This window comes from Phocoena phocoena, chromosome 4 (genome assembly GCF_963924675.1).
Source record: "Phocoena phocoena chromosome 4, mPhoPho1.1, whole genome shotgun sequence".
Taxonomy (NCBI): Eukaryota; Metazoa; Chordata; class Mammalia; order Artiodactyla; family Phocoenidae; genus Phocoena; species Phocoena phocoena.
The window spans coordinates 119,359,801-119,375,067 of NC_089222.1; positions in this window are offsets into that span (position 1 = coordinate 119,359,801).

Consider the following 15,267-nt stretch of genomic DNA (forward strand, 5'->3'; position numbering starts at 1 on the left):
ACATATATACTTATGTTTTACTTTATTTTCATTTTGCTTAAGATAATTAGTTCCAGAATCTGACTGATAACTCAAAATTATCTTAACAATGTCTACACACACACACACACACACACACACACACACACACACACACACACACACACACACACCTGTTTTTCTTTAATAGAAAATTCCCAACCAGGTCATCCTAATTCACTGGCATCTGATTCTTGTCTCCCCTGTCCTTTAATTATTCTTTTCTCCTTTAAAAAAAGGAAGAGGGCTTCCCTGGTGGCGCAGTGGTTGAGAGTCCGCCTGCCGATGCAGGGGACGCGGGTTCGTGCCCCGGTCCGGGAAGATCCCACATGCCGCGGAGCGGCTGGGCCCGTGAGCCATGGCCGCTGAGCCTGCGCGTCCGGAGCCTGTGCACCGCAATGGGAGAGGCCACAACAGTGAGAGGCCCGCGTACCGGAAAAAACAAAAACAAAAACAAAACAAAACAAAAAAAAAAAAAAAAAAAAGGAAGAAAATGGTCTAACCATGCTTGTTGCTCTTAACTGCAATTTTTTGCTTATATGAATAGGATTTTTAAAAATTGCTTTTTCTCTGTATTTCTGCTACTCACACTACTATTACAGCCCTTCTTTTTTGAAAATAGAAATTTGTAATATGGGTTGTTTGACACCAAAAAGAGCATGACTCTCATTTCTGGAAAGGTTAGACAAATAAGCATCTGACAGATTTATTCGGAGACTTTAGTTTGAGTATGTTTTTGTGTCTTCTGATGGTTTTGTTATCAACTACCTTAAAGTTCATTTCTGTACAACCCTTCCCCTTAAGTAATCTTACATATTTCAAAACTATTAGTAAATAAAAGTATTAGATGCTCTTTGGTCAAATGCAATTTTCATATTTTAGATCTTCAAATAAATCAATATAAATTTCATCCTCTTAAAATAGACTGGAATAAAAGTATTGTGATACAGTGACCAGTTATGCTATAAACTTTCACAAGGACAGTTTAAGTTAGCACTGTCCAATAAAGCTTTCTGCAAGGTTGGAAATGTTTTATAGCTGTGTTGTCCAAAATGGTAACCACCAGCTACATGTGCTGTTATACATTTGAAATATGGCTAGGGCAACAGAGGAACTGAATTTTTACCTTATTTAATTTTAATTTTCATAACTACATGTGGCTGGTCACACCTTATTGGAAAGTGTAGGTTAAATAAAGCAAAGAAAATATGCAAGTAATAAAAAAACAATATATTCTGCACATCCATGAATTTTGAGTCAAAGTTAGAGCTGTAGATCATTTTTTGTCCTCCATCTTCCTTATCTTAAACCTCATCAATGTTCTTAAATACAATTCCCATAATAACAATGAGTTCAAATGGCCTCTCTGAGAAAAGATCGCTTGCCTTAGTAATAAGGTAGAAGGCAGGTTGTATTAAAGTATTTCAGAGCAGTCATTGCTTCCTTTAACTTAATACATCATTTGATAAACATCCAGATCTATCTTAGTTTTTTTTTTAATATTCATTTATTTATTTAGGCTGCACCGGACCTTAGTTGTGGCAAGTGGGATTATTTTTTTGTTGTGGCGTGCGGGATCTTCAGTTGCGTCACTTGGACTTCTTAGTTGCGGCATGCATGTGGGATCTAGTTCCCCAGCCAGGGGTCAAACCCGGGCCCTCTGCATTGGGAGCACAGAGTCTTACCCACTGGACCACCAGGGAAGTCCCTATCTTAGTTATTTTTTAAGTTAACGGAACAAAACTCAAATAATCCATAAAAATAATTGATCTAGGAAGACCATACTTGCATTGCTTGCTCAAATTAAGTATAAAACAGACTGAAAAATTTACTTTGTAAAAAGTTTAGCCATAGTCAGAGTCTCATTTAGGGATGTTTTAGTATTGATGAATGGAAGTTTAGAATAAGAAGAGACTTTAAACCCATGTCTATGACAGACATAGCTGAACTGATTGATTACATCTTCTTTCAAATAAATATTGATTTAATCAAGTCTGGATTTCCAGTGGCCCAATGATGGTCTTGACAGAAGCCTGGGCACTTGAAACTGGCTCACTCCTGTCTGGATATAAATATTTTAAATGCCTGGACATTTATAATTATTATTTTTCTTCAAACCTTTATTCGTGATTTTCTAACTCGCTTGGTTAATGTTTTTATGCCTTCTATAAAGTTATGTGTGTGTCTGTCTCTGTATGTAATAAACAGAGATAGCGTGGAATAGGAAAAAGAAAGTTGTATTTGCATCTGTTGTTTCTGATTCACAGAGCTGGGAGTGAGATGCTTATGCAGGCAGTCCACAGAGCTAAGATATCAGTAGGCAGTTTGCTGTAAGCACATGTTCAATTATTAAAACAGTCGACATTTTATGTCTGATAGCCATAGTGAGGTCACAACATTAATTTATCCAGAGTATTGTGGGCAACTGTCTAGAAAAAAAAAATAGCATAAAGGACACTGATGATGCTGGAGAGAGAGAGGAAAAAAAAGATGGATCTGAGCAAAGAGATTTTAAGAGATGACCAGTTTAATACACACACGTAGAACAGGAAGGATGAAGGCGGCAGGCTTCTCACTGTTACCAACAATAAGTATTTTAAGCTATGCCGTGCATGCATTAATTTCTGTTACAGTTTTTCATTAAACTCTAAGCTTGAACATTATTCTGGAATCTTTGGTTTCTGAAATCTAATTTCATATTTCATTTGTTCCTTCAGGGCTCAGTGATTCTTTGCTCTTTCCTCTCAGTCCCTTTCTTCCCCTTCTCCACCTTTCCCCTCCCTCTTCCTATTTTCTTCGTTTTCTTTTCTTCCTCCACCTCGTATTCTTTTCCTTCCTCCCTTTCTCTCTCCAGTGAGAGTGTGTACTTAATACCATGCTTCCTCCCGATGCCCACTTCTTTATTTATTTGTGTTTTTTTGTTTTGCACTTGAGTTTTTCCTTTTCTTTCCTTTCTCTTTCAAATCAGGAGCCTGTAGGAGCTGATGATAGAGATACGTAGCCTACTGCAGATGCTTCTTTCTCTCTATGGGTTATGTGATGTTTTCTCTGGAACCTCTGCAAATGATTTTTCTTCACGTTTGTTGCCACAGTTCTGTTGCCAAACTGCTACCTTAGTTGGTCCTGCAGTGTCGCAGTGCATGCTGGGATCTGTCTGTGTCGGTAAACCGAAATTTCTCCAGCCCCAGACAGCAATAGAGTTGGCTTGAGAATTGTCGTACTTTCCTTTGTATGTATTTCTTGTATGCTGCAGAGTCACTGATGGCTAGCTCTGTCTGGCAAGTAATTCAGAAATATCGCTCGTGTAGAATGGAAAGGTAGGCAGTTTACCACATTCTATCATTAAAGGGAACAGTTGAAGAACAAAGGAACTGGATAAATACCTATATACTGTTTTTTATGTTATGAAACACTGTAGTACAAACACGACTGTGTTCAGCCAAAATTGTACTTCCTTTTGTAACAATGCACATAGTAGATTGTTTTCACATATGTACACAAATCCATATTTTATGTAAACATATATTTAATTATAATATTTATAGCCTGCAAACATTTCTTAGTCTCAAAGACTTTCACATATTCGCCAACATGGCTATTTATTATTATTTTTAAGAGTTATTAAATCGAAAAAGTAAAAAATATACTAACATCCTGTTGGTTGATTTCATTCCAGCAAGTTAGAATTTCAACACAGTTTAAGTCATATCGATGATTCAGATCCTGGCAGGTCTTGTAATTCCTGTGAAATGAGAGCACAGCTAATACAAATATTAAGCAATTATTTTTATTAAAATCAGGTTTTTTTTCATTATTCAATAGAAATGATTGATCTATACAGATCCACCTAACTCATCTGTCTCTTGGGCTGCTTGGGGGCTTCATAGAGAAGTGCAAAAGCTCTTTTTGCTCTTTCATCAGCTGGGAAGGGGGAGGATGGGGGGGGAATGAAGGCATAGAATAAAGTCTAGGACTGCTAAAGAATTGCTGGCATTATTTTTCTATCACGTGTGAGCCTGGCTGCCTGCTTCTTGAGGTAGTGAACCCAGGGTGAGATTGTGTCGGAGCCTGTTTCCACAACTGTATTTGGATATCTGTGTTATTGATCGGGGGGGAAAGGGGTGGGTATCCAAGTTTGAGGGGAGGGGAGGACCAACTGACTACTGGCTCACTGAAGCACAAGACAGCTTCTTCCGGAAAGATGTCAAACAACTGAGACATAGCCACAGAGGAAGTAGAAAGGTGGAAAAATAAGGAGACCCTGGAAGAAATGAAGGCTTTGGGGGCTTTTCCTTTTCAATTCTTTTCTTTCTTTCCTTTTTTTTTTTTTTTTTTTTCCTTCTATCATCTGACCTGCAAAGGCTAGAGTGACAGCGTCATGCAAATACTGCAGTCCCGCAGGTCTGGGAGAGGGTGGATGCTAGACTGTGAGTTAATGTTAATGATGAGCGCAGTGAAAATACCAGCCGCTGCCACCCCCTGCACACAGAAGCGCTCTGAGTCAGCATCAGATGCTTTGCCTCGCCTCTCGCTGGGTGTCTGTATGCCTGTGCGCGCGCGTGCTCGCTCGGGCATCCGTGTCTAGCCGAGGGGAGGGGGTGGCGTGTGAGTGCGTGGAGGGTAAAAGCCAGTCAGTCAGTGAGAAGCAAAGGTACGTTGGAGAGCAACTAGAATCTGACTGATTTCCATCTTTGGAGCATCAGATGTATTCCCTAAGGAGGATGGGTCTCCGTGATGGGGGTGGTATAATTATGTTAATGTCATATTTATGGAGGGGTGAGATTTTTCATTCTAATAATTGGTTGAATGCTATGGTCAAAAATTGTAAAGCATATTCAGTTTTAACGAAAAGCATGGACTTATATCTAAGGACTGTTTTATTTTTTGCTTTTTGTGAGTGCTGCTTTTTTGTTTTAATTTTTTTAACTATTTACTATTTTAAGCCATAACTGATTCAGTATGGAAAATCAAACGATAAACAGAAAGAGATCTTATATAATGATGCATTACATCATGGAGCAGAATATTTAAAGTCTTAACAAGGCAAAGTAAAGATCTGGACAGAGGGTCGGGGGTGGTGGCTGGAAAGGGGTGTGGTACTAGGGTGGAGGAGGGGGCCAGTTAGCAAATATTTTGTTCAGTATAGCTTTCCTTGCAGCTTACTTGGAAATGGATGATTCACCTGTTCTACAGGAAAACATTCTAATTCTTTCCGTTTTTATTTTTTCCTCCTCTTTTCCCTTTTAAGATCAACCACTTCAGAAGAACCAGATTCCACTTCTGTGGCCAGGACTTTTATTTTATGGCTGGTCCGATTGTTTTACCCTGCGTTCTATGCTACTAAACCTTGGATCATTCCTAAAGTATAAATTCTGTTCTCGAACCACAAACAAGGCTAAAAGATCGGAGGAAATTCAGTGAATATGCAGGATTGGGATTGTGTATTTTCAAAAGTATTGAGCTTTATAATGCAATTGTTTAAAAGTAGAGCCTTTTTTTTTCTTATGTTGCCAGCATTTTAAGTTACGTGTTTATTAAGTGGCATTGCTCAAATAGCTACAGAGTATGCATGGAAATATTGGCTGTCTGAATAGTTTGGAGATTCAAAGAGAAATAGCAAGCTTCAGAGGTATTAAATTATGACATGCAAAAAAGTTTTTGTTTTATTCTTAACTGCAACAGTGTATATTTAAATTAGAGTTAAAGTGTTATATGTCCTGGGCCCACCTTACAAGTTGTGCTGTATAGATGTGTAATGGGAAGCAAAATTTCAATTAGGGTCCCATTAACTGGCATATAATCCTTCTTTAATGTAACAGAGGTTATGGTGTTGCTGTACAAATCTGCTAGAAACAGATTTTAACCCATTTTTGGTCTCTTTCTTGGATCTAATGGAATGACTCTTAACTGTGCATTATCTGCATTGTTTCATACATTCTTCATTATTTTAAAGTCTGAAATTAGTCTCTAAATGGTTGTCATGAATATTCAGCTCATCCTAACTTTATATACCATATATATATTTCTGCGTATGTATTTTAATTAGTATTTAGAGGAAAAAGTTAACTGAACCCAACTGTAATTTCTAAACTAGCCTTATCACTGGAAGAAGAATTCTACTGCATCAAACCAGACTTTTCCTAGTCCCTGAGACCCTAACTTGTGAGGTATTTTAGTAACATCACAAGTCAGGCTCTTGGGACCTAGGCGGAGGGGAACCAGCAGCTTTGGACCTTATTGATTGTCTGCAGTTACCATCAGAACAAAAGAACATACATAGATTCTGCCTAGGAGAAATGAACAATGCTCTTCTTTATAATCAGCAATGTTTTCACCATGACCCACCCCCCAAAATACTATTTTCAGAAACTGTACTCTAAAGTGATGACAGAGTGCACAGGAATAGTATTTGTATTATAACAACATTTATATAAAAGCAATATAAGATATCTGTGTAAGAAGCAAAATTAAATACAAGTGTTTTTAAAATGCTTCTTTTGGTGTATTTAAGGTGGCTAGCCTAAGAGACTAACTCCTTAGTTAATAATGAAGAGAGTGGTTTATATTTGTAAGTTTTTTCATATGCATAGAAATATATACATTAGCTACTTAAATAAATCCTTTATGTTTTCACACAACTATGGCTGAGAATATGTAATGTATGGCTATAATCATGCTTGAGGCCTAGAAATAAAATCATTTGCCATCTTCTTTATTTGACCCTATTAGATTTTATACTGATTTAAGAAGAATGCTGCATTATACTTAGTATTTATTGCCAGAGTTTTCTTTAGTCTTTTTAACCAGACAACATGCTTTATATGTCTTATTACAAGACATTATCTTGTTATAAGAGTTTGAGTTATCATAATTAACAGAAATATAATACCTTTTAATTTTTGCATTTTACTTGGCATATATCATGGACATATGTGTGATAAATTAGTAAACACCACCTATGAAGTCAGGCTGTTCTAGTTCATCTATCAACTGAATCTGAACTGCAGACTTTTATGAGAATTTTAGTTTTATATGAGGTAACTATTCCAACTATATCATGTCACATTTGAATATTATTAGCCATTGCCATATCAAATGTGCTTTTTTGAGAGCAGAATTACACATTAAATCTATTTTTAAATTTTACAATAATGTTGCAGATAATAAGATTCAAAATGGAGATGAGAGATTTTCCATAATAGAAGAAACAAAATGATTTCATTCTTTAAACTCTATTGCTTTACAGGGGTACTATAAATTATATATATCTTCACATTTTTAAAATAAATTTCTTAATGTGTTTTAGAATACTGTAATAGAGTCTTTGTTCACCTTTTTATTGGACCTGTTAGAATTACTTACGATTTGAAGTATCACAGAATACAAATCATCCACAAGTTATATTTCCTAAAAAATTGATGTTACAATATCATAAACATATTCCTCATCTATGAAGGCACATAGAATGTGTTTAAGCATATATCCACCCTGTATCTATTCAGATTCTTTACTTATATCACCTGTTTCATTTATCTGACATTTTAAGTGTGTGTATGTGTGTGTGTATAAACAAATGTTTTAAAACTTCAAATGAATGGAGATAATATAAACCGTAAAGTTTTGGGTAGTATTTATTTTTTACTTCTTTTAACCTTATTCTCATTGTAATCAAGCGTTTTTAAAAGCATAAGTTTCTCAATACAAAGAACTCTATGTATATGTAGCTACAAGTACACAGAAACTTGATTATATTTAATAGCCACATTTACACAGTGTATCAGAAACTACCTCTTATATAAAACAATATCACATACAGGTATATGTTTACAGACACCTGTATGTATAAGACGTTCCATCAATTTAGTTCCAAAATAATGTAAGGGATAGATTGTTTGTTGGCTATAGTGATATCAAATATAACTATTTCAAATGCAAGATTTTTTTATGTCATCATATTTATGAACCATAATATATATTAACTTCTGTTTCATAGAAGATACCAAAGCTAGATTTAAAATGCAATTGTGTTTATTTTCCCCCAAAACATATATAAAATGTATACATTTTTACTAATCGTCATGCATTCTCTGAACCCTCTGTATGTAACCTTCCGATCTATGAACTATCTTTTCTGAGAGCGTCATTGATAAAGCTTTTCTCTTACTCCATAAAGGTGAGTAGAGCTATAAGTGGGTAACTTTGTTTATATAAATTACTTTATGCTGTATATGGATAGATGGATGCCACTTTTTTCTGCATTTCTATCTTAGCTGTCACAGGATAATATTGTTTGGGGGCTGTATAATATGATTTGGAAAATCAGATCATGCTAAGCTTAAAATAAAAGGAAGGATCTGCAACAAAGAGCAAGAAAATGATGTGTTGCATACAAAAAAAAGCAGTGATATTAACAATTCGATGGCTTCCTGGTTAGGAGACCAGCCTGAGCCAGACGCATATATTAAAGGCTGTCTGCTGCCGATGCGAGCTTGCTCAATGCGGTGGAAATGAGGAATCACCTCCTCTCTGACACCAGCTTATTTTTACATTTTAATTCTGAAATAGAGAATCACTGTTTTACATAAATATACTAACCCCTGCTTGATTCTTTTCCTTTCTCACATTGTTTGCTAATTTACTGTGAACTTCAAGTTCTATTTTTTTAAATATCATCACTCACCTTAAACATCTATCAAATACCAATGAAGTAGTAGTTTTTCTTTTGTCTCTTTTATATTGCTCTGTTAATATTGTTATACTCATGCTTTTAACTTTTAATCTCTGTAAGGAAAACAGCAGTTTTTCAAAATGACATTTTTTTAAAGCCATTTAAGGTCCATCAAGGAAACCACTGCTGGAATTTTGCCAAATCTAAATATGATTATATTTCATTTCAGTGCTCATGGGGTCAACATCTTTCTGAGTGTAGAAGTCCTTAACACTTTAGTGTTCCAGTGAAGCTGCAGATGAGGTGTAGAGATATTCTCAAGTCATTTAAGCATTAGACTACATAAATAATGTCAAGGAAGAGGTATAGGTATCTCAGGGGAATTATAGTACAGGTTAATTACAAATTAAATTACAAAAGGTATATACTATCTTAAATTTCTTACGTTCAAATGGACATGCTGGTACATGTGCCTAGGCTCGGTTTAATTCAACTGATAAATATTTAAATGTTTTTGCAAGTTGTCATGTTTGGATGAGTTTCGAGAAAAGCAGTACATAAAGGGTTAGCTAACGCCCGAATTTTCTTGCCATTTACACATGCAGAGCATAGCCTACATTTCGGTAGGCAGCGAATGCAGGCATCCTTTTGATTACTTGGATTCTTTTGTTAAATTTCTTACTAGACATTTAATTTAGCACTCAGGTCCCACTGATCCTTTAGTGACTGTATTTGGAAAAGGAAAACAAAGTTCCTAATATACAGAAGTTTTCAAATATCCTGAATGTTTGTAAGCATATGAAAAACAGACTTGTTAGTGCAGCTTTGCAAATACATAGTTAGTGTGTGGAAACTTAGGTGCTATCATTATCTGTCATCTCCATCTCCGTATTTAGTTTTTTTATCTATCAGTGACCAACTATACTCTGAGGCATTATATGTATACATATTAATATACGTTAACATATGTACTTAATATATATCAATATATACACATGAATATATAAATTAATATATATGTTTTATATATTTACATATTATATATATATATATATCTCTTAATTTTTTTTAACCCTTGGTAAAAATAATATGAAAGGTGAGACTTTGTCATAAACTTATCCACATTTTTTCAAAAAATTAGCTTCTATTTTCATTGAATGTTGCTTTTTCCCCAGCTTTATCAGATGGAGTGTATTACTAGCCAATAATATTAACTTGTATGTAATGTCTTACTTGTGGAAGTTTGAAAGCAGATAGAACTTCTTTTTTTAAACATCTTTATTGGAGTATAATTGCTTTACAATGGTGTGCTAGTTTCTGCTTTATAACAAAGTGAATCAGCTATACATATACATATATCCCCATATCTCCTCCCTCTTGCGTCTCCCTCCCACCCTCCCTATCCCACCCCTCTAGGTGGTCACAAAGCACTGAGCTGATCTCCCTGTGCTATGTGGCTGCTTCCCTCTAGCTATCTCTTTTACATTTGGTAGTGTATATATGTCCATGCCACTCTCTCACTTCATCCCAGCTTACCCTTGCCCCTCCCCATGTCCTCAAGTCCATTCTCTACATCTGAGTCTTTATTCCTGTCAAAAGCAGGTAGAACTTGAAGATAACTGAGATTAAGTGAATTTGAGATTAAATAGTGTTATATAATCAATCAGCTGATTCCATGCATATTTTATGAAGAATTTAAAAGTGAAAAACTTTCATATGGTGAAATAAATTTTTGCTTGTATCTGATGTAAGAAATGTGATTTTAAGAGTGTTACTTTAATAATTAATTCCTGAACAAATAAAAACTAGCGTAAAAATAATCATGGGCTATATCTGTTAGGTCAACTAAATAAGAATCGTAACTCCTAGATTTCATCTCGGCCTTTTAAGGTTTCTCGGGTGCTTTGGGTTCTTTTACGTAGGTGGATTTAACCATTCCCCTTTTCTAAGAAGTTTCTTCCTCTCTGTTGGTAGGTGTCTGATGATTTGTGGGCACCAAATGGCCATTCTGTGGAGTCATCTCTCCTTGCCTTTGAATTAGTTTTCCCTTGGCCATGAGTCAACATCAATAATTTATACATCCAAATTGGTAGGTCTTTCTTGAAATTCTTCTATGTATTTTTCTGGACATATAAGTGAATTGTGAGAAATTAAATGTACTTTGTTATTTATGGTCTTTCCAGTTTTCAAACATCTTCACTAAGAGATTTGGGTGATGTTGAAACGTTAGCCAATGGAAGCACTTGGTTTTGGAGGATTTAAAAATGTAATGTTTTTCTCATGGTAGACTTCCTATTCTTAGCGGTGATGGGGGAACCGGTACGTGGCTAAGTTATTACTCTGTTAAACATCACACTGAAAACCCAGCCCGCGCATTTCTCTCTTTTTTTTTTTTTTTGCGGTACGCGCGCCTCTCACCGTTGCGGCCTCCCCACAGGCTCCGGACGCGCAGGCTCAGCGGCCATGGCTCACGGGCCTAGCCGCTCCACGGCATGTGGGATCTTCCCGGACCGGGGCACGAACCCGTGTCCCCTGCATCGGCAGGCCGACTCTCAACCACTGCACCACCAGGGAAGCCCAACCCGCGGATTTCTAAAGCTTGGGGAGGATTCTACATTAGACAACATATTTTGTTGGGGGGTTACACCACAGTCGGTTCCCTTCACTTCTCTCTCTTCCTGACACCCCCTCCACCCAACATGGAGCCTTTTCAACTTCTTCAAAGAAGTGGGGAAAAAAAGTAGACTCTTTATTAATGGCAGAAAACAAACTGGCTGCTGGACTTCGGAGACAACCTTCTAATAATAAAGCAGAGTAGGCACTGGAACAAGGAATTCTTGAATGTACTAAATATATAGGGAAGCCTATTTAAATTCACCAGAGGGGCTTAGAGGACAAGCAACAGAAAGTTTAGAATTCAATTCAAGCCATGCCAGAAAATGAAAATGTACCTTAAAAAGGATTTCTGAAACAATTGTTCAAAGACATGTCAACTTTTAAGGTTCTAGAATAATGAAATTTGTACTTTAATTTCAGCGGTGATTTTTTTCAGTTAGAAAGGAAAAGTGATTAACAGGATATCCAAGGAACTGTGTCTTATGTTTAAAGAAAATGTGTTTTCTTTCCGTAGGGTGTGCTCTAGTGAGGTCCACCAAGTACACTGACGAAGATCGCCCAAATATATACGTGAGACAAAGAGATGATGTATTTTTTTCAGCACTTAGATGCATCATAAAATGGAAACCCTCTTCCTACTTTGGAAGAAAGTTACTCAACTTGTATGTTCTCTCTAGTTCCTTTTGTCCCATTGAATTTTATGACATATTATTTTAAATAAATGTAATGAAGTAATTCTGAAAGAGTAAATTGCTAATAAATAATAGGACTATGTGTTGCTAAATTTGAGAGGTAAAAAAGATGATCCCTACCTTATCTCTTATTGACTTTAGAAAATGGTCTTTAGAAAATGCTCTTACACTTTATAAGATGTGCATCTATAAGAAGTACCACATCTATAAGAATGTATATTTTATTAGTCAATGTTGAGATAAAGAACTGCTTATAAAGTTTATTTAAAGGCCTTTGTGACTGACTCAGGGAGGAAATTTCTAGTGGGCTTTTTCTTAATGTCTTCTTGTAGAATTAACATAGATATTAAAAAAGATTGTCATTCTTTGTCTCAAGGATTACAAGTTGTAAAGAGGATGGAAACTTGGTCTCACTTGTGACACATCTTTGTTGCCATTGAGGAAAGATTCTGCTTGAGAATGAAACCCACATGAAATTCACCAATTCATAAATACAACTTATTACCACAAAATAAACTGTTGAATCATTAATTCATCCATTCACTCATAAATGTAAATTTAACATAAAAACAGAATTCAATGAATTAAGGCTGCATAAACACATGGAACCACTATGGCCAATTAAGATGTGACCATTTAACAAAATTTGATTGACTTTCAAATGAAATGTCAGATATGTGAATATTAGTTATAGATGTTAACAATTTAATGATAAAAAGTAGTTGTTGCCTTCAATAAGTTAGATGAAGCCTGATTCATAATTTACCAAACAATTGTACTGATTTCCACTTAAGTTTTAATGACATTTTAATATCAAGGACATTTTAATATCAGGCTTAATGATTGATCAGTGAAATAATCCAAGTAAATTCCTTAGGTCAGTGCCTAACACCAAGAAAGTACTCAATGAATATTAGCTTATTTCTTCCTGTTTGGATTTTAGTATTTGCTTTTGCTAAACAGACTATTTTTTTCATCACCCAAATTTACTGGGTATACACTGTCTCAAAGGGTGAGATGCAGACACCATTAGGAAATCATTTCAGCTCTAGGGAACTCACAAATCATTTACTATAAACATCTTTATCAAGGGTTTTCTGAGTGTCAGCTATAGGAAATAAAAAGAGGAAATCTGCTCTTAAATAGCTTATGGTCTACAAAACGTATCTTTCAGTTGTCCAACACTTTTTATCGTTTTTGTGTGCCTTAACCTTTCATAAGTTCTGTAATTTGGAAGTTTTATTCTTTTTTATATTTTATAGATTAGCATTTTATGTGGTTTGTCCTATTTTCTAGTTGTATATGTGATAACTTATCTCTATATTTGAGTTGCTTTGGACAAGATATGGGATACTATTAGGATTTTTCACTGCTGAGTTTCTGGTCATGTTATTCCCTATACTATGCAAAGGTCTGGTGATTAAGAACCATAGGTAGACCATAAAAATATTAATAACTGTGGTTTATAAAAATGGCACTTCCAGAATAATTGGACCAAAATGCAGTACTTACATATGATTTCGTCCATCTAAAAAAAAAAAAGCCATCATTTAATTTTTTTTAAACATCTTTATTGGAGTATAATTGCTTTACAATAGTGTGTCAGTTTCTGCTTTAAACAAAGTGAATCAGCTATGCATATACATATGTCTCCATATCTCTTCCCTCTTGTGCCTCCCTCCCACCCTCCCTATCCCACACCTCTAGGTGGTCACAAAGCACTGAGCTGATCTCGCTGTGCTATGCGGCTGCTTCCCACTAGCTCTCTATTTTACATTTGGTAGTATTTGTAATTCCATGCCACTCTCATCACTTCGTCCCAGTTTACCCTTCCCCCTCCCTGTGTCCTCAAGTCATTCTCTACTTCTGTGTTTTTATTCCTCTCTTGCCCCTAGGTTCTTCAGAACACTTTTTTTTTTTTTTTTTTTTTAGATTCCATATATATGTGTTATCATATGGTATTTGTTTTTCTTCTTTCTGACTTACTTCACTCTGTGTGACAGACTCTAAGTCCATCCACCTCACTACAAATAACTCAGTTTTGTTCTTTTATGGCTGAGTAATATTCCATTGTATTTATGTGCCACATCTTCATTTATCCTTCATCTGTTGCTGGACACTTCAGTTGTAAAAAAGCCATCATTTAATTTCTTAAAAAATTAAATTGAATATAATGATATTTATCATGCAGAGTTTCATAAAGCAGCAATACAATAATTAGTCAAAAGATCAAAACATTCTAATTGGGCTCTTCTCTGGGAGTTAATAAAATATGCAGAATAAACTTGGACTTTTTTAGACTTTTGCGTCATAAATGCTACCATTGAACTTGAATAGTGATGCAGAAATAGAAGACCAAAATTCTCATACCACTCTTACACTAGTTATCTTATGGAGCTGAACCACTCTCCTTTTCACTTTTTAATTTACAACTGATTATAAAATTAAAATATAGGAAAGATGATTTTAAAGTGATTTTCAGGTAAAAAAATCAGTGTATCATTAGATAGTTGGATATTTTTCCATCCTACAGGGAACTTTTTGAGTCAAGTTAGGAAAGACTAGCATTAGTTTAGATCACTACATTAATCAGACTCTTTCAGTAGCAAAAGATCAAATCTCAGCTCCAGCTAGTTGAAACAACAAAGGAAGCTGTATGTACATCATCATCTCCTCCTCCCCCGCCTTCCCCTCCACCTCCCCTCCTCTTTCCCCTCCTCCCCCTCCACCCCGCCTCCCCCTCTCCTCCTCCTCTTCCTCCTCCTTGTTCTCCTCTTCTCTCCTCCTTCACTTGCTTCTCTTTCCTCCTCCACCTGATACTTTCTCCCTTTCCCTCTCAATCTCTCTCTCTCTCTCTCTCTCTCTCTTTCTCTATCTCCAATGTGTTGCTTCATTCTCAGGCAGTTGACCTCATTCTCACATTCTCTCTGTCTGATAGCCAAGATGACCACTGGGAACTCTAGACATGCATCATACATCATTCCTAACGCTTGTGACTCCAGGAGGAAAAAATAAAAGTTCTCTTCATCCTTACATCAATTTAATTTCCCTGAAAGGCTTGATTGGCTCTCTTTTGGAGTCACTTCTCTGTGCATTTGAGAGTTACTCAGATCAGACAACTGCGCAGGGAGTCGGTACAAGAGTCACCTGGCAAAATTAATGTCAATGGCAGAAGGTGAAAGAAATTCAAAGGAGAAAAACTGTAACAGGGGCTTCCAACAACCACTACATATTTCTAAAGTGCTTAGCATAATGGTATGTTATAGGCTTCGG